Source organism: Gymnodraco acuticeps, unplaced genomic scaffold, assembly GCF_902827175.1.
Source record: "Gymnodraco acuticeps unplaced genomic scaffold, fGymAcu1.1, whole genome shotgun sequence".
Taxonomy (NCBI): domain Eukaryota; kingdom Metazoa; phylum Chordata; class Actinopteri; order Perciformes; family Bathydraconidae; genus Gymnodraco; species Gymnodraco acuticeps.
The window spans coordinates 144,474-167,283 of NW_022990996.1; the positions used below are offsets into that span (position 1 = coordinate 144,474).

General features: G+C 40.8%; 1 protein-coding gene across 2 annotated transcripts in view; it reads right to left on the minus strand.

Moving 5' to 3' along the window:
* LOC117559238 (microtubule-associated protein 1B-like) overlaps positions 1-22,810 on the minus strand; it is an 83,581-nt gene that overhangs the window by 33,036 nt on the left and 27,735 nt on the right. Inside the window, exon 1 of one of the 2 annotated variants that reach the window (XM_034235917.1) lies at positions 13,181-13,505. The exons of the other annotated variant lie outside the window; for it this stretch is intronic. The gene's annotated coding sequence lies outside the window, so the exon portion shown is untranslated. Of the gene's footprint in view, positions 1-13,180; positions 13,506-22,810 lie in introns of those variants that run through there. 2 annotated transcript variants of the gene reach the window in all.

Consider the following 22,810-nt stretch of genomic DNA (forward strand, 5'->3'; position numbering starts at 1 on the left):
TAAGCTCTTCATTTGGACGGTTTTTTAAGCATCAGTGAAGCAACCGGTGTGCTTTCGTTTCTCAGAAATTCAACACAAAAACTTTCTGTGAAAAGCTCTGTGCTTTGAGTATAATCGGTTAGTTTAGTTTCCGTCATGTTTATCTGCAGTTATTAAATGGAAAGTTTAAAAGCTGCCAGTGATGCAAAAACAAAGATAAAAACATATATATGATAAGTTGAAAATACACATGTCCTCTTTAAATGCCATCAAATTAATTGATCAAATATGATCACAACAAATCAAAGCCAAACTTTTCTCACATTTCAAAATTGGGTTCTTAAACATCTCCAAGTCATTATCAGCAAACAAGTCACGACTGCACAACATGAGGAAGGGGATAAGAGAAAAGGATATTAGCTCATTATAACTGATTGCAAAGCGCTTCACTAACTTCACATGGCTGAGTTTCAGCTATCACTCCCATCATGTCCGACGGATTAAAAGAGAGAAATCTGAAGGATTGATAGGGGGCGAGGAAGGGTCGATGAACTGAGTCTGAGCTCTTTGGTAATTCAGTATTAAGTATTTCAGAGAGACTCGGGTAAGTTTAACTTCCATAAAAGCAGCGATCTCCTCTTTTCAACACTCCCTGAAAGGCCTCTGAGCTCATTCTGCAAGTCCATCATGCAGTCTTTGTTTCTGCAGACTGCCATGGTGATGCCCTACAGCTCTCACACACACACACACACACACACACACACACACACACACCCACACACACACACACACACACACACACACACACACACACACACACACACACACACACACACACACAGGCACTTCCACACACACATCCAAATGAACACAAATGTCTAATACGAATAGTTTCAGTTGCAGATACAGTAATCATAAATGTTTCTAGATTCAATATCTGACATTGGCTTGTGAAAAGATATAACATAATCCAATGTCCGTACAGAATGAATTAACCTTGACGCGTTGGCACTGTTCTTCACCTGACATTCATGCCAATAAATCCTTTAAGATGGAAAGCTAAATATATTTGAGGTCATTTCAAATTAAATTGTCTCCATGACACCAGTCCTGCACCAGAGAGACAAGTTCATTATCAACTACGAAATGTCCCACACAGTACATATCATGGTCAAGGCTGAGTGCAAGTGAAGTGTTTCTTATTGATATTGAACAATATGGTATGATTATATTTAATGAAACTCTTAATATATGTTTTAAAACCAAGTCTTGGTCAGGCTTTTCTAGTTTCACACCCAGAAATGTAGTAAAAAATCTTTAAGAATACTTCAATGTTTCTCTACTGTAAAACATTATTTACAAAAAAATGCCTGAACTGCTTGACCAGTTAAAATAATAAAAAATAGTCTGTTTAAAGCATTTAAAATATGTGTTTATGAAGAAGGGAGTCGGGACCCAGATTTAATTATATTAGGTAAAGACGTATTGAAAAATACTGCATTCATAATGATTAAGGATCCATGCTCGAGTGAGAGTTTTAAAGGAATATTTTTGCTTGTGGATGTACAGTAATTGCAGTAATGTTTCGAATTACTAATAAACCACTTTGTTATAAGACCTTCATTATTAACTTCAGTGGGAAAAGTACGATACATCAGAGTCACAGTGAGAAACAACAGACTGAAGGAGCGCCCTGAGAGTGAGCAGCAGACTGATAATGCAGCGTGAAAGGGCAGCAGGAGGATATTGGCAAAGTGTCATCGTGTCTTAGAGTCCGGTCCACAGCGAGCCAACGGTGACATCACTGCTACCCCTGAACTCCCCTCACAACGTCTAAAGAGGCTCACACACACACTGACACATACACTCTCTCTAAAGTACATCACATGCTGCCAAAACATCCCAGAGAAATGTGTCAGACTATCTTTTCCAGGCCACCACAAACATTTCCCCTCGCTTTTATAAATACCCACAGTAATGAGCCTTTTGTGTTCAGGCTGTCTCATTCAAGGTGACCTGAAAGCTGTGTGTGTGTGTGTGTGTGTGTGTGTGTGTGTGTGTGTGTGTGTGTGTGTGTGTGTGTGTGTGTGTGTGTGTGTGTGTGTGTGTGTGTGTGTGTGTGTGTGTGTGTGTGTGTCTCCTTTCCCTAGATGTATTGTCCCTTTCTAGTTTCACAATCAAGTTAAGGCATACAATAACCAAAAATATAAAATCTAATGACAAGCGACTTTTAAGCATATCTCTATTACTTGTCCTAAATTCGACTATTGGCCTTCCAAAGGTAGACTTTTATTTTGAAGGGTACTTATTAGTTAATTGTTGCAAACTATCAGTAACAAATACATTTTCATTATCCTTTGCAGATTCTTTCAAATATACTTAAAATGTTATCTTTTTGGAATAAAACTGCCATTTTTCACTTTTCTTCACACGAACCAGAGAATAATATATATGTACGATTGAGAGGAAACTACACTGATGCCATCTCTGTTGTCTTGCTATAAGCTGTTGAAAGATTGTACTCAGGAGTGTGGTCGTATATGTCCATCATATAACACAACCCTTAAGTTAGATCAACTACACTGGCAGCATGTTAACTTCGAAAAGATTACCTCGCAATAGTGCCAAAAGCAGGAAGAGGTTGAGCTTATTTTGAGACTCCTCATTATTCACCATGAAGCACTGACATAAATATATGCCGCATCACCCACTTGCACCCATTTATCATGTTCATCTCTGGGGTCTTGTGGTGTCAGGGGAGAGATTTAATGATTTCTCATCTGGTTGTCAGCTGAGTGCAGGAACGTCTCATTCATCCTGCTGACAGACACATGACAGCATCTCTGGATCCGGCCCATACAGGAGCCTACAATCACAGTATGGTAAATAAGTGTGTGACTTTCACTCATACAGTGACAAGATATTCAATCCCTCAAGGCGGGGCACCCTAAAGGGATGAAATAGGGAGAGAAGAAGCTGTCCTCCCCTGACAGGAAAGGCTCCAGAGATCAGATGCTCGAGAAATGGAAAATGGGGAATGGAGGGGTCGGAAAGAAACGCCGTTCAGGAGTCACAGGCTGTTAAATTGGCTGCAGATAGACTGCAATTTGTTTGCTTTCTCTGCAGTGGCTCCTGAGTTAGAGGCCTTCAGGGATTTACTCTGAGCTTAAGGTGGCTTTAAAAGTGCCAGAGTGCGGGTTTACTGGCTGGTGGCTTGCTAATAACAGCTTATCAGAAAACAACAGCCTCATAGATACCTGGCTTTGGCTGCAAAATGACTCGGATGCTGATCCAGTCTAACATACAGAAGCGTTCCTGTTTAAATTGCAACATGCAACACGGTATCTTTCAGCAGAAGCTGTAACAGAAGCTAATAGAGATCCAAATCTATGACTATAGTGAAGCTCAAAGGGAAAATGCAGCACACAGATTCTGCTTTGAATATTATTTATTGGATGGATTTATTCAGAGTATAGTAATAAAAGAGAAAAATCCGCATGCCTCAGTTTGTGTTCTGGGCTCAGCGTGCAAACAGGTTTATTTCAGGACTTTGCAGCTTGGCAAGGTGGACGTTTTTCAATCAGCTGTTCTGTATGCAGGTTTAAAATGCTGCAGCAGGATTTACTGATTAAAAATGGAAAGATGTATCCCTTATTCAGACAAAAAGCCACTTAATGGAACACACTGTGTAACTCTTATTCCTTTGTGCAAAGACAATATAAGCTGAGTCATGGCACAGGATTGCAGGATGGGTTACCATGGACACCAGCTGCTCGTGAGTTATTGCCTCCCTCCTCATTTGCATCTCTTTCTCACACAGCGCATTCTAACTTGCTTTGTTCAGCAGAAAGAAGGTTAGGTTCATTTTCTTACCTCTTGTTTTTGGTCCATGTTTGGTCCAATGACTCACTGTAGTAAAACATACTCGGTGGTATCTTCAACCAACCTCGAGGATCCTTGTCCTCTCAAACGCTCGGATTATCCAGGCAGGTATTTAGTGGTGAAAATGTTTGTTTTATATTTTGCTTCCTTTCACCCTAATCCTTCCACAACTTCTATGATCTTTTCTTTTAAAACATTTCCTTATCTGGGACTTTATTCAAACCCTGTATGATGATCAGGTTTCTTTGCCTGTCCCACTTCTTGCAATGTTTCTGCTTTCACGGATCTCAGCACCTGACTAGGTCATCACAATTTTGCAAGCTTTATTTTTAGGTTCATATTTGTATTGTGTGCCTCATAGTGCCTGTGCTGCGGCACCTCTTTTCACCCTCTGTCTGAAACCAGAGCCCAGTCTGCTCTGATTGGTTAGCTGGCGAGCTCTGTTGTGATTGGTTAGAGATGTCCCGCCCCAGAGTTACATAGTGATGTCACTATGTTCTAGGAGTCAACAAAGGAATTTAATCGAGGCGTTTCAGGCAGGGAGATTTTAGCCTTTGCAGACCATTTACATGCACAAAAACTAACACACTACAGGAAAGAAAACCCTAAAACGCATAATAGGGTCCCTTTAATACAAATTGATGTCAAAAACAAGACACATTTTAGTTATACACCAAAGAAATAAAGGCAACAATGAAGCGTGTTTTGCAAATGGCAGTTCTCTTCACATTCACATCGCCTATAGTGAATGCTTGCTGAGTGCCATCCCCTCTGACTGTGTGTGTGTCGTGTCAGCAGATCAGAGCGGGCAGAGGGCTGCAGGTCGTGGCCCTCAGGGACCTCCTGATGGAGGGATCAATGTTTACTGCTGCTCTTCCTCTCTGACGGTGAGGGAGGACGCCTGCAGACACCGAGGCTTCACCTCCGCACCCCGACCCAATATGGCTGCCATCAGCATGAATTGCACGCCTGCAGTTTGACTACTCTCTCTCTCTTCCTTGTTTGTCTGTTGTACCTGTCTTGCTGTGTCAGTGTCGTTCTCATCTTCTATTATGTCAGACATTTAATTCAGTTGCGTTTCTCCCTTTGACTCTAACTCTGTGTCGGACTCTGTCATTTCTTTCTTTCTCTTTTTGCTTTGTCATTCATCTCTGCAGCTTTCACTGAGTCGTATTGCCACCCATCTCTAAAGAAAAAAGCTGCATAATGATGTTCCTTACTCTCCTCCAGATGTTCTCTTATGCTTTATTGCACCCAGGATATTTAAAGCAGCAGAGAGAAATTGAACCAAATCATGTTTTTTTAACCCTATGTGTTCCCGATTCGGATCTACTGTCTCGTGGCTGTACGTTTACGAGGCATCGTATGTGAATCACTTTACTGGTAAACAAAGACACCATTTGAACAAAGATAGACAGAGAGCTTTTCAAGCAGAACGGAGCAGAGATTGACACTGAATGAAGCTTTTGAACATTTATTTCAGAAACACTGGGACTCTAATCTCAGCATCTCAGCAGGGGGTATTTGGAAAAAGGAGGGAAGGGCGGAGGAGTTTGTCGCATTGGTCTGTACAAAGACTCGAAACAGTCTCTCTTTAGATAAATGTAACACAAACAGCATGACTACATTCTCTCTCTCTCTCTCTCTCTCTCTCTCTCTCACACACACACACACACACACACACACACACACACACACACACACACACACACACACACACACACACACACACACACACACACACACACACACACACACACACACACACACACACACCAGCAGCAGCAGGGAGAGCAGGCTCGAGCAGCAGAGCACACAGGGAGGTACGAAACACTGCAACGACTGCTCATTGCTGAATTCTCCGAGCCAGAACCTCCCCTCTTTTCTCTCCATTGTTGTCGACGAGTCCCAAGACTCTCGACTCAGTACCCGTTCTCTCTGTACTCATCCTTTGTCTCGTCAACTCGAGCCACGGTTCTAAGAAGCAGAAATAATACACTTGTATGTTTTACGCGACAAGGATAGTGATTTGTTGGTTATTTATGTACCTAGCACTTCTCCATCATACGTAAATATTGCCAGGAGACTGGATTAACCAAATCGTGAGAAACAATGCAAGATATTTACGATGCTGATGCTCAGACAAAAAGTTCCCCTTGCAAGGGCTTGACCAATGAGGCTTAATGAAAGTCAATACCGGTATATGTCGGCAAGCCAGTGTTTTGTAAGGGTGTTCCGCATGTTAATGGAAATGTCCATGCCCCCAAAAATACCGATGCAGTGCGCAGTGATTCGTCTGACACAGACGTTTAAAATGGGACACGAAACCGTCTATTGGCAGGTCAGCTTCTCCTTAAGGTGGACTGACCCAATAGCAAGGGAACAACTAGAACAGACTACTTCCATAAATAGAGACCTAAAAACAGAATTGTGTATGAAAAAGTACATGTAGCTACTGTGTGATCATAATGAACAGCCGGAAACCAAACAATATACTCTCTATTCATGAGATGAGCCATAACAATCTAAAACATGTCATGGGAATTCAGGTGGCTGACAATCACAATCAGGATCTCAAATGAACTTGTAGATTAAAATGAGTTAAATGGTGTTTGAACTTTAAATATCACATTTGATAGCCAGCTATTGTATGTCAGTACTTTGTGTATGCTAACAAAAGGGAACTTTCTCGAGTGTGAGCCAACAAAATGAAAGCAAAACATTATTTCTAACAACAACAGCAAAGCTTTACTTCTGAACAGCAGTCCTTTGAGCTAAATGCTAACGTCACCATGCTAAAAGATCACCATGCTGATGTTAGGCAGATATATTGTTAACCATGTTCACCATCGTAGCTTAGCTTGCTTACATTACATGTCAGTTGTTAGATGCTTTTATCCAAAGCGACTTACATACATTCAATACTGTGGGCAATCCCCACAGGAGCAATTTGAGGTGAAGTGTCTCAGGGACACAACGACATGCTGACTGCAGTGGGACTCTAACTTGCTATCCCCTGTTTTGAAGTCCAGCACACTAGCTACTGAGCCACAGCCTCCCTTGATAGCATGCTAAACTAAAATTAGCAAAAATGAGCGCTAACAGTAGCGGATAGGACTGTCGTTAGTCGAAAGTATTGTAGAAAAAGTTACAAGTGCAACAAAGTTATCACAACTCATCCAATGAAGGACATGAGTGTGTGTGGAGGATAACGACAAATAGGAAAATAATCGATATGAGGGAACCATGAATGTATGTTAAACAGTTAATTGTGATATATCAGTTATTAACTTGCAGTGGACACCTCAAGCCATAAACTTATGAGCGTTGCAAAAAAACTACAATAATTGGCTGACTTTGGGTGGGTTAAATGAAACAATTGTAGGGGGGGAAAATAGGGATGGGAAATAATAATCACATACTTTCAAAATGGGGTATGTTTGATCGGTACATCTGGTATATATTGATTAAAATAACTAAACTCACAATAACTTTTAATGAATACAGCTATTTTAGTTTGCCAGAGTTTGTTTGATGAGTCCAAAAATAATCATTTTGGACCAAGGCTACAGACTGGTTTTGTAAAGGAAACGAGCCAGCAGTCAAGCGATGCTAATTTTTCTGCATCGGCTTTATAATGTTCTCCAAATCCATCCAACAATGCATCACTCTCCCGGTGTCTCTGAACTACATTTCCGCCTTTAGCTGATACTCTTATCTGAACTGAGCAGGTAGGGGCTCTCTGTCTGTCCCACACAGGAACAGTGTTTCTGTTGATAGAAGCTGGCATCAAAGCAACGACTCTCTGCTAGAAGTCTGCCTCTGTAACAACTCCACCCCCCTGCTGTGCCTGCGGAGAGGCGATAATGGCGGCTGGACTGTTCGCTTTGAGAGAAACAGCTGTGGGGGAAACGTCACATTACATTTGCAGAGAAGTAGTAGAAGGAATTACCTAAAACCAGAGGTAGGAAGTAGTGGAGTACAAATACTTTGTTACTGTACTTAAGTAAATTGTTCTGGTATCAGTACTTTACTCCATTACTTATTTTTCTGACAACTTTTTACTTTGACTTCTTACATTTTGAATACAAATACCTGTACTTTCTACTTCTTACATGTTGAACACAAATACCTGTACTTTCTACTTCTTACATGTTGAACACAAATACCTGTACTTTCTACTTCTTACATGTTGAACACAAATACCTGTACTTTCTACTTCTTACGTGTTGAACACAAATACCTGTACTTTCTACTTCTTACATGTTGAACTCAAATACCTGTACTTTCTACTTCTTACATGTTGAACACAAATACCTGTACTTTCTACTTCTTACATGTTGAACTCAAATACCTGTACTTTCTACTTCTTACATGTTGAACTCAAATACCTGTACTTTCTACTTCTTACATGTTGAACACAAATACCTGTACTTTCTACTTCTTACATGTTGAACTCAAATACCTGTACTTTCTACTTCTTACATGTTGAACACAAATACCTGTACTTTCTACTTCTTACATGTTGAACCCAAATACCTGTACTTTCTACTTCTTACATGTTGAACCCAAATACCTGTACTTTCTACTTCTTACATGTTAACTCAAATACCTGTACTTTCTACTTCTTACATGTTGAACCCAAATACCTGTACTTTCTACTTCTTACGTGTTGAACACAAATACCTGTACTTTCTACTTCTCTCATTTTCCAAACAGCTGGTTCCTTTAGTCTGAATGTGTGTTTGATGCGTGATCATTATTCTTCAGAGTCATTGCGTGCCTATTGATTTGAACACGATCCGTGTATCCATCATTTCCTGGTCTTCTCTAAAGAAGAGGGACCAATGGAAACGTTGTCATGTTGCCGTTGTTCAGCATGGAAACATTCATTAGCTAACAATGACATTATTGTTCTATTAATATAAAGGGAGGTCAGGTACTCTTTAAAACAGCTGCTAGTTATGGGTACTTTTTACTTCAGGACATTTCAAAGCCCATACTTCTTTACTTTGACATGAGTAAATACGTTTAGTCAGTACTTCTACTTTTACCAGAGTATTTTTAAACACGAGTATCTGTACTTCTACTTGAGTAAAGAATGTGTGTACTTTTGCCATTTCTGCCTAAAACTGGATACACACTTCACTGAACTTTGAGAAAGAAATGAATTTGACAATTCACCAACCCAAGAGGATCGCTCAAAGTCCAGCTGGAAGTTTGTTCAAGCCGATTTCCAAAGCTGCCCTCCAACTTCCTTTACATAATCAAGTATAATTGTACGCCATCTAATGCCCCCATGTGAGCATTTATCCATAAACATAAGACGGCTAATGCTTTAATAAGACGACCTAATGAAGTATGTCAACCATCACTGCGGTCTGCAGCTCTGTCAAGCGAAGCTGGGAGATTCATGAGGGCTTCATAATGGAGAGGGGTTAAAACCATTAAGAGACAATATATGGGATGTGTGTGTGTGTTGTTCAATCAATGAACTGCTCGTCTAAATGAGGTGTCTGCCCTATCATGTGATCAGTTTCCCCAGACAGTCACCCTCCCTCCCGCTGTGTTGAGCTCGCCAGAAGAAAATCTGAGCGTGAGCGTGCCTCCACCAACAATCCTAAATCCTTAAAGCTTTACAAATAGCTACCTTCTTGATTAACAAAGAGTTAGTGATTGTTAAACCTGCCATTGAGTCTAATGAGGCTATTCCCATGAAATAGTTACAGTAAATGTCAGATCCCCTGATGGGATGAACTGACAGATTTCATAAAAATATAAAAAATACCTGTTCTGTTTCGAGGTAAGGTAAGAACTAGAGAAGATTATATTACATTGCATCGATTTAGCTGAGGCTTTTATTAGTGCCATCAACCATGAGGATTCAGAACAGCAAGAATATAAAAAATAAGCCACCATTTAAAGGACTATAAACCAAAATAAGGTAGGTTAGGTATTAACTCCAAAGGTGCAGTTGAAACAGGTTGGTTTTAACCATCAGCGACTATTCTTAAACCGATTAATTGTCCAAGTAATTTTCTAAAAGGCCAAATACCCTCTTGTTTCAGCTTCGACATGGTTTGTATTATGTAAATTGAATTGGGAATGTAACTGTTGGGAAGACAAAATAAGCATTTAGATGATGTTAACTTGGACACTGCGAGTTGAGACCTAAGTGTGTACCCTGGTCTTTAAATAGAATCCATTTATCAACTGGATAACCTCAATCTCTTCAGACACCTTCACTGCTCAAGGGCAAAAGGACAAAATACCCTCCAGCTCAGATATATCAGATTCACAGCTAACCCTCACCTTTCACCTCCCCATCTGTGATCAATAAAACGTATATATTTATAATTGATATTAGTAACACTCTTGGGGTTCGTCAGATGGATTCACGAAAAACAGTTCCAGGCAATATAAGGTGGTTAAATTGTACCTTTTTTTACACAATCAATGAGAATTGAATGCTTGGCTATGGGCTATTTAACAACAGATTCCTTTATTGTACTTTTTCCCCGCCGAGATTTCTCCCTTCTCTAACCTTTATGCTTCAGCTGCTCCATTAATGGGAACACTAATCAAAGTCGAGAGTTTAAAACTATACCAGCATCAGCACCGCCTGCAGCGCAACCAAGAGCTGTTAAAAACTTTAGACTGAGGAGGATTCATTAATAAATATCAACTTTCTGCTTTCTGATCAAAAGACTAGTACTAATGGTGAATGAATGACTCATCTAAAAACCGAGGGTATCGACAGAAGGCATGAAGAGAATTGAAGACATTTCCTTTTGATTTAACCATTAGTATTTTCTTTATGGTCTGCAGTACTTTCTATAGGTAATGTAGAACCTTTCCATTTGAGTGGAGTCAGTGTGGGATGTGAGGACTGAATCGTAGGAAGCAAATGTCAAACAGTGACTCAGCACTTCACTGCAACTACAGTACTAACTGTTGATTCACCGGCAGCTCTGCTAATAATATGTCATTACCGAGTTGCCTTGCTCAGCGGTACTTCAACAGGACATGTTAATGAGACACAGAGTTTTGTTTCTCTAAGAATTTGAACCATAGTTGTAGGGTTGCATTGTATCTGTATACAATATTGGTTTCATGACAAAGGAAAGCAATTCATGTCAATAAGTGACTCAGCAATGTTAGCTTAGCTCAAAACAGTAGGTCAAATTGTAGGACTGAATTTAAATATTGTAAATGAAAGATTCCCAGCATGCCACAGGGCCCAAGTATCTAATATGTCTCCAAAAAGATGTATGTTATGGCAGTCATTTCAATAAAAAACAACATGCACTATTTTACTATAGAAAGTCACATTAAACCGAAGACACACAAAGATTGCCAGGTTAGCATATAGTTTAACTTGAGAATAATGTTAAATAATCATTGAATTTCTAATAAAGTATTATGTATATTTTTCAAACCAAGTTAATGACTGATTAGTAGGATCCTTGACCTACAAAAATCAAAGTTGCAAATCTGAAGAAATCGTTTTTGTAGCACACGATTATCCAAATTGACGGCTTAATTTTTATCTTAAAAGTTGTGATTATCATGCTGTGAAGTAATTACCCAGACTCTGCCATGCATGCAGACAATCCCAGTTTATATCAAAGAGCCACAATAATCGTGCACGCACGCAGGCAGACAGTCAATCAATCAGATCAGTGACACACACACACGTACACACACACACCACACACACACACACACACACACACGCGCACACACACAACACACACACACACACACACACACACACACACACACACACACACACACACACACACACACACACACACACACACACACACACACACACACCACACACACCTTTGATGAGTCACTGGAAACATCCAGTCCCAAGAAACCAATACAGGAAAGAGAGCCGCCTGTTACATGGTGAAAACTCAATAACACAAGATGAATACTGACAAATAATGAAAAATAACTGCTTTTCTTCGCATGAATCGTCATTTCACATTCAACCCACCACCCACACACACCCACAGAACCACACACCCACAGAACCACACACACACACACACACACACACACACACACACACACACACACACACACACACACACACACACACACACACACACACACACACACCACACACACACACACACACACACCACACACACACACACTTCACAGAGATAGGAATGGTTTTACTGCAACGGCAACATCCTCGGCATGAATGACTCATCAGAAAACACAGTTATCCTTCTTTTCTTTATACAAATGATGGGTGGTTTATTTTGCGACCAAAACACAACCCCTCAACCACGGACCCCAACACACACACACACACACACACACACACACACACACACACACACACACACACACACACACACACACACACACACACACACACACACACACACACACACACACACACACACACACGCACACACACACACACTGTTTCTTTCCCCTTTTATTTTACATCTAGTAAAAACCACTGCCATTTGTCCTCCTATGACCCAAAGCACAGCCCAGAGACTGACTTCATCCCATTACGTTCCCAACTGGAAACCATAGCAGTGACACAATGAAAACACAACTGTGTTTTTTTGTTCATGTCTGTAGGGGGCAGTGAGTTCATCCGCATCACCTGCATGGAAGGTATTTCTCATATCGACTAACAGTGACTGTGCAGAAAGAGGATTATTATAGAGGATCAAATCTGTGTCCTTTTAATTACAGGAAAATCTCTCTATTCACTAAATCATCTTATCTTTAGGTTTTCTAGTTATTATGTAAAAGCCAGAATAAGTTAAAGGCTGCCGTCTTTTCCACAAAAGCCCCTACACATGTAACATCACAAAGACAATAGGTTAATTAACCACCTACTGTTTTATCGCCTATTAATCCCGTTACTTTGGAGAAAGAAAGGACTCGCTTGAATCCCGTCTGAACTCATGCATGCCTCCTCTTATGTCAATGTAGATTTAACATGATTGATTGTTTAAGTAGTTTAATGCTGTCTCGTGCCCTAAATACTCCCAGACATGTCTCTGCCGATGCACGCAATCAAAATGACCGCGAATAAAAGTAAATGTTTTGTTCTTGGATATTGGATTTTTAGATCTTAGACGAAAACCAATTGTCACGCAGTTATTCGAGGGTAAACGTCATGTCTGCGCTGAGACACTAATCAGAGCTGGGAATAAAAACAAATGCGCAGAATACGCAGCAGTGGCTCCACAGCATCCCACTCAAGCCGTTGAAATCTATACTCCGCGCAGAAAAACAAACATCACTGAGAGTCTTTCAGAAACAGTTTACGTACCGTTGTGGATGATGAGCCACTTTGACGGAGAGTTGTGTGTCTAGAAACCGGAGAGGAGCGTCGGCGGTGCGTGTGTGTGCGTCAGGCAGAGACAGGAGGATAGAGGAGGAGATTTGGCACATTTGGAGAGGAGCGCAGGGCGCCTGGATGCGGCAACATCCGTCTGAAGACAGCAGAGCAGCGGCGTGCGGTCCAACCAGGGAGGGGCGCACCGAGCTCACACAAACACACACACTCACACACTGCACCAGCTGTAACTCATTCAGTGCCGGCGCGGGGTGGGCGGGTGGACTTGCTTTTGTATAAGCAGAGTGAGTGAGGGAGAGGATCTGTGCTGTAAGTGTGTCTGCGAGTGATGCACCATATCTCACAGAGACTAATGAAAACATAATGTTGTCAGCCAATAGAATGACACCATGAAAGTCATCACAGCAATACGTGAAATAAGACCTCAGACCAAACAGTAGTTCTAGAAAGATATAGAACATAACCCAAGGAAGCAAACTAAGATTATATAAAATTAAATATGGTATAAACAGACAATAAATTGAATCATAGGACGATTAAAGTTAAGTAAACAGTTATCCTATAAATTAACTCATTAAGAAATAAACACATAATTATCATGACAATTTAAAAGTGTTTTTTTATTATTTAGCTGCTGTCATATCGAGGTAAATGGAGCCAAAGAAAGTTAGACATTCATGTTTACATTACTGGCGAAGTAGGGGTACATAATGCAACCTACCAAGGATTTTTTTTTTTACTGATCGTGGGTTATACAGGGACGGTTTGGGTGTACTAAAATCATCAAGGATTAACATCACGGGACCGAGACAATGAAAACCAGATTTGATGACAATCAGGTAGGAGGGAACCCAAACAGGACCCAACAAGACAAGAAAAAACCTGCAAGATAAGATAAGATAAGATAAGACTTTATTCATCCCGAAGGAAATTGTTGTGCCAGAGTAACAAAATACAATAAACACAATAAACACAGCAGCAAAACTGTACACTAAAAGTGCAGCAAAAAGAGCAATTAAACATCCACAGACAACATGAAACATAGATGGTCACACAATCAATGCAATCATTATTAGCAGTATTTAGTAGTTAGTAGTGCAAAAATTAAAATGTAGTGGCAGTTACGTAATTGCACGTTATCATAGCATTATTAATAATACTAATAATAATAATATAATATTGCACATAGTTATATATATAGCAGCGAGTGTATTGCAATGATGTTAATTATATTGATATGTATATTGCACATAGTGTTGGTGTGGAAGTTCTCAGTGCCCTTTACTTAGGGGTGAAGAGTTAAAGAGTTTGATTGCCACTGGGAGGAAAGACCTCCTGTGGCGCTGTGTGGTGGTTATCGGTGATCTCAGTCTGTGGCTGAAAGTGCTCCGGTAGGAAACCAGTGTGGCATGCCGGGGGTGAGACCCAGAGGCCCCAATGACCATACTGATTTAGTGGGACAATTTATTTTTCTGTAACTTACAACATTGCCACAGAGTGAACCACGATTGTACTCTAGCCTTATGGATTTACATACGAATGTGTTATTAAAGTATACATTCGAAAAAATGTATTTGGACATTTCAGTCAACAAACTAAATTAGATGAAGTATTATTATAACGGTTTAATGAATGCATTTCTCGTTACAAAATGACAGTGTCTCAATACACAAAGACAGGAACATAATGTGTTTCATAGGTGTGGAATAAACACTTTAAATTGTGCACCTCAAACCATAAAACACCTTTAAGAAACAAATGGACTGCCGGTGTGATTCAGGCCTTATCGCCCATCATCTGTGGTCGACCTCAGTAATGCTCTTGCGGCTGAATGAGAGCAAATCCCTGCAGAAGGATATCAAAATCTTGTGGAAGGATTTCACAGAAGTGTGGAGTCTGTTACAGCAGCATGTCTAGACTTATAACTCAACAATAACATGTTCGTTTTTGTGCAGAGAGCATCAACTAAGTTAAAGGAGAGAAATATACTGCACCAACAGAGACCTGAATCACACTGCTGACACTTGCTGTGTGCACAATGTCCGCCCACAACACTTATAAGTTGGTGTTTTCGTGTTGACTTAGTGTCAGGGTGTTTGACAAATCTCTCTCCCTCACACGTTCTCTTATCTTTATACCTTTCTCCACTGTGCAATAAAAATAGCTTAAAACTAATTATAAAAGTCAATAATGACAATGTTTACGCTCCAATAGAGGGGATTGGGAGTGATGGTGTTTGCTCTCTTGGCTACTTTACAAAATAATGCCTGCATGTTGTGTATTAAGTGCTTAATGTGTTGTTTTTGGCCATCATGAATTATCCTGTGTTTGTTCTGTGCGTGTTGTTGACTAGTTGGTGCCACGAGTACACTGCCATCCATCTAACAGTTTATAATACCCTGAAAACACACACACACACACCAGCTGATAAGATCACCAGAGCCCATTGAGTAGAGTTGAGGCCACACCTCTCCACTCACTCTACCTGCGTTACGACCAAAATAGCCAATCAGAGGAGCCGATAGAGCATCTGACACGTCTCTGAATAGATGCTGCTGCAGTTTCACCCAGAGGAATAGATATCCTTCCTGGTCCTGGCAACAAAGCATCTTAGTCATATGTAAATTGAGGAAGATGGAGCAATGCTAGCCTGTTTTCACACCTGAAACCTGAGGGGTGCTGTAGCTCCAATGAACAACACAAACAAGCATTTCTGGGGTTGTACTAAAAGCTGAGTCATGGTCAACAGATAAATCACTTTCCTGAAACACCACTCATTCGGCATGTATATCATTATTTGGTTGTTATGCCTGGAAAACAACATTATTTATTGTATTATAAATCCCAATGACACAATGACAGTTGCTTGTGAGAAAATATAAGGCAAAAGTTGAGTAGCAGAAGTAAAGGTAGCAAGGAGATATATAGCCAGCAAGGAAAATATTCAATATTTCAAACCAAGGTTTAAGAGAGATAACAAATGTGTGCCTGTGAGCTAAGATTGTCATCGTCATAACTACACTGTAGCTATGTACGTATGACCAATAAAAGCCTTGAACCTTAAAAAATACAGGCACAGTCTCCAATGAATAAATCATCCTGTCGTCTTTACTAAACAGTGTTGCTTGTTCCTTTGTTAACTGTCAATGTTTTTATTTATACATGATGGTGAAATCTTTGACCATGGTCTATATACTTGTTTTATTATGTAGCATGTATGTATTATTTCCATTATGTCCCAGTAAACTTGCTTCCCATGTAAGCTAACTGTACTGTGGTAAAAGGTCTAGTGACAGCGCATATTAATAAGATTAATAATGTCTCAATTTCAGGCTGCACTTTCTCTGCCTGCCTTCCCACCTGGAAGCCCTGGTTTGATCAATCACTACGCAGCGAATCAGGCCAGATGGTCTCAGGAACAGAGACTGAGTGTCTGCTTGTAGTCGGAGGGATCTGCCGAGGTCTGATGCTCATGCCCTCAGGAGGAAGTTTATGATGTGTGGAGGGGAAAAACATGATATCTTTCCTCGACATTACTCTCCTTCAGTTCCCTCTGAAGTAACATCTTAGTCTTCTTACTAATGATGCAACTTCATCAAAACTGCACATTGTTAACCAATATGGTGCAAGGGCTTATGAATGCAGGATGTATTCTTTATGTCACAGTTATCGTCATCTCTTTCTTACGTTGACTGGATTATTTGCAAGTCCGATATCTGTGTTGTTCTTTTTGCAAATCTTTCTTTTCCTCTCTTATCCCCCCCCCCCCCCCTCTTCACTCTCACACACTTTCTCTCCATCCCCCGGACTGCAGTGATGGCAAGCCCTGGGATCAATATCAAAGCTTTGCATAATTCAACAGCTGCTTCAATAATGTATGACGCAATGAGCCATTTTGGAAAGATGCCTCCCCCTCTCTCCCCCCTCTCTGACTGTGTCTTCATGGATAGTCAACCTGCACAGCTATATGCATTCAAAATGTGTACTAATCATTTAAAAACTGCAGTGTAACCATGTTCAGATGTGATCACTGCCTACCTCCTTTACATATTAATGAGGCAGCACGGCTCTTGAAATGCGTTAGTCTTCCCGTTGCTGCAATAACACGACGACTCAACACTGAGAGTAACACAAAAACAAGATGATTCAACAGGCTGTGCATCAGGCGCACTGCTGCACTTAGCATTGTTGCAAAGAGGATTATTGTAGGAGGCATTCAAATAACACGGAGGAAGAAGCTGGGATACACTTTACTGTACAACAAGCATCAAAAGCTAGCCTGCACTTACCTTTAACGCTGCAGTCACCACAGATCAAAGACAGCACTTATTCAAGGCTTCTTAAAATTCTCAATTTTTAAGGAGAGCAAATATTGTCATCATATATGTCATCCTTCACACTTCCATCTTAAAGAGGCCCTATTACTCTTTGATCTGGGTTGACCCTTTCCTGTAGTCTGTTATATTGTTTTGTGTGCATGTAAATGGTCAGCAAATGCTAAAATCCCAAAGTTCCCCCCAGAGGGAGTTTCTCTCCCACACACTCCCCCCCCCCCCCCCCCCCCTCTGCCTGAAATGCCTCCATTGGACTCCTTTGTTTACTTCCGAACATAGTGACATCACTACGTATCGGATCGCCTTTCTATAGAGTGCCGCAGTGGCGCATCCTAAACCCCGGAAGTAAACTCCTTCCGGTTCCTTCGTCAAAAACGCAATGCAATTTCTCCATAGGATTTTGGAAAATAGCTGGAAATAAGGTCTGTGGTTGAAACACATTTAAGAGATGGATCACGTTTTGTTCAGCCGGATAATCTCCACATGTCTACCTTACTTTTATCATTTTCAAATCATAAATCTAGTCGCCAGAAGCAAAATGCTAACGTTATGCTATAAAGGAACTACAGCAGGGTCGCTGCTTCAACGTCACGCCAACTTAAGATCCATATTCAAACATACAGATTGTAAATGGTACAAGTTGAAGCGTTTGTTTCAACAGTTTGCAGGAGGCAGGAACTTGCTTTCAAGCAGAACAGGGCAAACTAACTTAGCGGGAGTGTTTTACGTGTTCGGTGTAATGACGTAAAACGGCCTGGACAACTTCTGTAGTCCTATTCAGCCACTTGGTAACAACCATCGTTTTTCAGACACGTAAACTCTTCAGAAATCAACAGCGGGGTCACTGCTGATGTATTTAATGTTGTAGAACAAAACGTGATCTGTCTCTTCAATGTGTGTCAAACACAGACCTTATTTGGAGCTATTTTCCAAAACCCTATGGAGAAATCCCATTGCTTTTTATCGAAGGAACCGGCAGTGGTAAAAATGCTAACTTACTTCCGGGTTTTAGGACGCGTCACTGCGGTTCTCTATTGTTAAGCGCTCTAACACATGGGGCGGGACATCTAAGCGGTTGACCAATCACAACAGAGCCGGCCAGCTAACCAATCAGAGCAGACTGGGCTCTGGTTTCAGACAGAGGGTGAAAAGAGGTGCTGCAGCACAGGCAGTATGAGAAAGAGAGATTTTTGAACATTAAAGCATGGAGACATGTCACAGTAGAGACACTAAATGTACTCATCATTTTTTTTATGAAGAAGATGAAGCTTCAAGATAACACTGAAATATTACACCATAACACATAGCCGGTGGACCATCTCAGACAGATTACAGGGGAGCAGTCCATGATGATGACGCTGCACTTTAAGCACTGGCAGATTATCTGTAGACTCCCTCGGGTTTATTTGTGACTTAAATATAGGGGCTTTAATCAGATAGGATAATGTCACAGCAAGATGAGTTTCAGGGGCTACAGTAATGTGAAGGAGAAGGATTTTAATTTGCCTATTAATACAAATTAGTATTAATCATAATGAGCCATTCAGTTGGGGGCGGGGCTCTTTCATTAGCATTATATTAGCATTCAGTATTATGTGAACTCTCTTTCTTCAGCGCTGTGTGGATTTATTTATTTATTTTAAAGATGCAAATTCTGAGGAGCTGCTGGTTTCATACTGTCAGTTCCCATTAAAAAAAAATATATATATAGCAGGAAAATCATGTTTTTTAAATGTCATCTTGGCAAGGCCATCAGAGGAGAAGACTATCAGTTGTATTACTACCACTGTATTGCTTTAAACATGACAACATGGGCAAACTTAGCTTACTTGCCGAATGGAAAATGAAGCTTAACTGTTGCAGTTTCAAACACAAGCTTCACTGTGAATTGTTCAAATCATTTCAACTTTGACCTCGTTACCGCTGATTACATTACATGTTACTTGTTAGACGCTTTTATCCAAAGCGACTTACATACTGTGGACAATCCCCACAGGAGCAATTTGGGGTGAAGTATCTTGCCCAGGGACACAACCACATGCTGACTGCAGTGGGGTTTGAACCTGTGAACCCCTGAAACAAAAACCAAGGCTCTATCCACTGCGCCACACGCCTCCCAATGACGCGCAACCAATCAGACGACAGCTGTATGTAGCGTGGTTAGCTAGCAAGTGAGATAACCATCAAAAAACATAAGTAGCTTTTCCACAGCAAGACTCTGAGAGAAGTTGGGTATCATGTGAGAGAAGCATTAGTGTGAGATTCTGAATGAAAGCACCGAAGACGACACACATGAATACTAGGAACTGACATTAAATGTTTATGTGCTGCTAACCAATGTAAGCCAGTGGGATGAATATTAGGAGATGTAAACTCTTCACCCCACTCACTGCCTGCAGGCACTGGGGAGCGTTTTACTAGAAAGCACCAGACGATGTGCACAGAGGCAGAAGAAACAGGTCGACTAAGCGCAAATGGCCTTTCTATGTTGGTTGAGCTCAGGGCAGCGAAATGAAATCCGACAGCTCCTCAGAGGCCGTTCTAACGACAGCTGACGTTGTGTGAATTTGCAGAGTGTGTGTGTGAAGGGGAGCATACAGTACTCACATAAGCATCGCTGTACTTGTATGAGGAATATGTGTGTGTTGTCAGCAGGTCCGTTTCGAAAGGTTAAAGTGTCCCAAACGTGAGACTTTGTGTCCTCGGCTTGAATGAACACATAGAGAGTGATGATGACCCCTCCCCACGTTTACCAACAGCACCATACACACAGAAAAAAACAAAACAAAACACACACACACACCCTCCCCCGCTGCGACAAGGTGAGAGAACAGAACTGCTGTGTCACACTGTGGGTCGCATTCTGTTACACAGCAGAATTAAAATGGTGGTTACCTTTAGTGCCGTAACAGCAGAGATAGATGTTTTCTTGCGATTACATTTTGTGCATCCGATGTTGTGTCAATGAATATACAAAACATTAAATAAAGTGGTATTTTCCTAATTCATAGCAGTCATTATACACAAATTGAGTTTGCTTGACTGGAGTATTTTGTTTACAAAGCCATATGGGACTTAAAAACAGCAACCTCATGCAATCTTGAAAGTGCAACAGAAAGGAGTGTAATATCGATTTTTTAAATATGACTAATTATTGTGCATATTAGAGGAAAACACCAAGGAGTTATGAAAAGAAAGAGCTGGAAATCAGTCAGAGAGCAACGGAAATAAAGAGCAGACACGGTACCCTGGGAAAACGCTCTGGAGCTTCCCCTCCTCATAACTCCTGCTGTGCTCAATCGATCCCTTCAAGGCAATCTAGCCGAGCTTAACAGTGATGAAGATGTCTCTTTCTAGCCCTCCGATATCGGAAACAGACACAAAATTGACACTGGATGAAATGTCTGAGAAGCAGAAGGGGATTGGCGATGGGACTATGAAGGAACAATGGCTCCATAAAACATGAGAAACATTAAAGTTCTATCTTTTCTTTTGTGTTATTCAACGTGACAAACATCGCAGGTTAGTGGAGGAAACCAGGTTTGCTGTGAGGTGTGTGTTTGTGCAGTGAATGTGGCTGCAGCTATTTTCCCAAACTGACTCTATCTATCGAGTGTCAATCCTTATTTCATTAAATAATGAGAAGGGGCGTCCAAACTAAACATGTTCCTCTCCACAGCTCGGACACAATGACAGTTTTATGACCCTCCACTAACAATGTTTTTATTAGAAGGGCATACATTATTTCTTCTTCCACAATCCTCAGTGGACTTTTAAAAGACACTTTGTCCTTTAAAAGTTGTTTCTTTCGTTGCTTTTCTCTCCTCATTAGGCCTGTCACATTGTCCTATTATACAATATATGACCTCAATACTCATGACCGAAAGAACGAGAACGCGGATACAAGCGGCTGGGATGGGTGTTCTCCGCAGGGTGGCTGGCGTCTCCCTTAGGGATAAGGTGAGAAGTTCAGTCATCCAGGAGGGACTCGGAGTTGAACCGCTCCTCCTTCGCGTCGAAAGGAGCCAGTTGAGGTGGTTCGGGCACCTAGTAAGGATGCCACCTGGGCGCCTAGGTGTTCCAGGCACGTCCAGCTGGGAAGAGACCAAGGGGTAGACCTAGGACCAGGTGGAGGGATTATATCTCTTCGCTGGCCTGGGAGCGCCTTGGGATCCCCCAGTCAGAGCTGGTTAGTATGTTTCGTGCCTGCACCAAATAATAACAAATTAGAAGGAAAAAAATATTTTTAAAAATACAGATTTCAGTATTCTGAGGCTCTGTGCCCCATTTATTTTCCTCACAGACGGCAAAAAAAGTACGAGATTATAGAATTGAAAGTAAAAACAATAATCGTGGCTTGAAGATGTTTTTATGAACCACACAGCTTCCAGTCTACGAAGACCTGACCGGACAAAAAGACGTGGTGCAGGCACGAAACACACTACTAATAGAAATACATTGCTTTGAAATCGTTCTGTGTGACACGAAAAAAATTGGAAAATTGTGTTGGTGAACACGAATCAATAATTACATTTATTTCGTGACTACAACACGAAATGCCATGAGACTGGGTTGAAGATAATGGTCTTAAAATAACAAAAATAGAATTTCTCTCCCTTATTTCTTGAACAATATTATAGTGACAGGCCTTCTGCTCATCACATGGTTGATACAGTTTCATGTTTAAGTAAATATGGCAGAAGATTGCATATATCAGTTTGAATGTATATATACAGTGTATGGTTTGAATGAATTAAGTTTTTATTATTGTGTCGAGAAACGAGGACAAAACCACAAAACTCTGAAAACGTTGACAATGTTATATTCAGATCTAAAGAATTGACAAAAAAGTAGTTTATAATAAAAGAGAAAACGGAGGAATGACTAATTAAATAGTCCATCTGGCCTTCTCTTAACCCTTGTGTTGTGTTCGAAAGCTGTTACCGTTCATGGTGTTGTCAATTTTGACCCATGATTTATCTCATTCCAAAACACACCAACAAAATTACTATCATCCAATATTGTTTTAACTACATCATAACTAACTTAATATGCATTCATAACCGTACAATCCTGTTGTAATTTAATGTTATGGCCCAAAAACACATTACACCACATATTGCACACGTGCATGTGTTCAGGTTCAAGTGTTAGTGTACATATTCTTTGAGAAAGGTGGAGTTCCCGTGGGGGGAGGGGAGACCAGGTGCATGTTGCGAAAAAGTATTGTTACAGTTGATGAAGGGGGTGGGGAGGGGTGTCTAAAGTC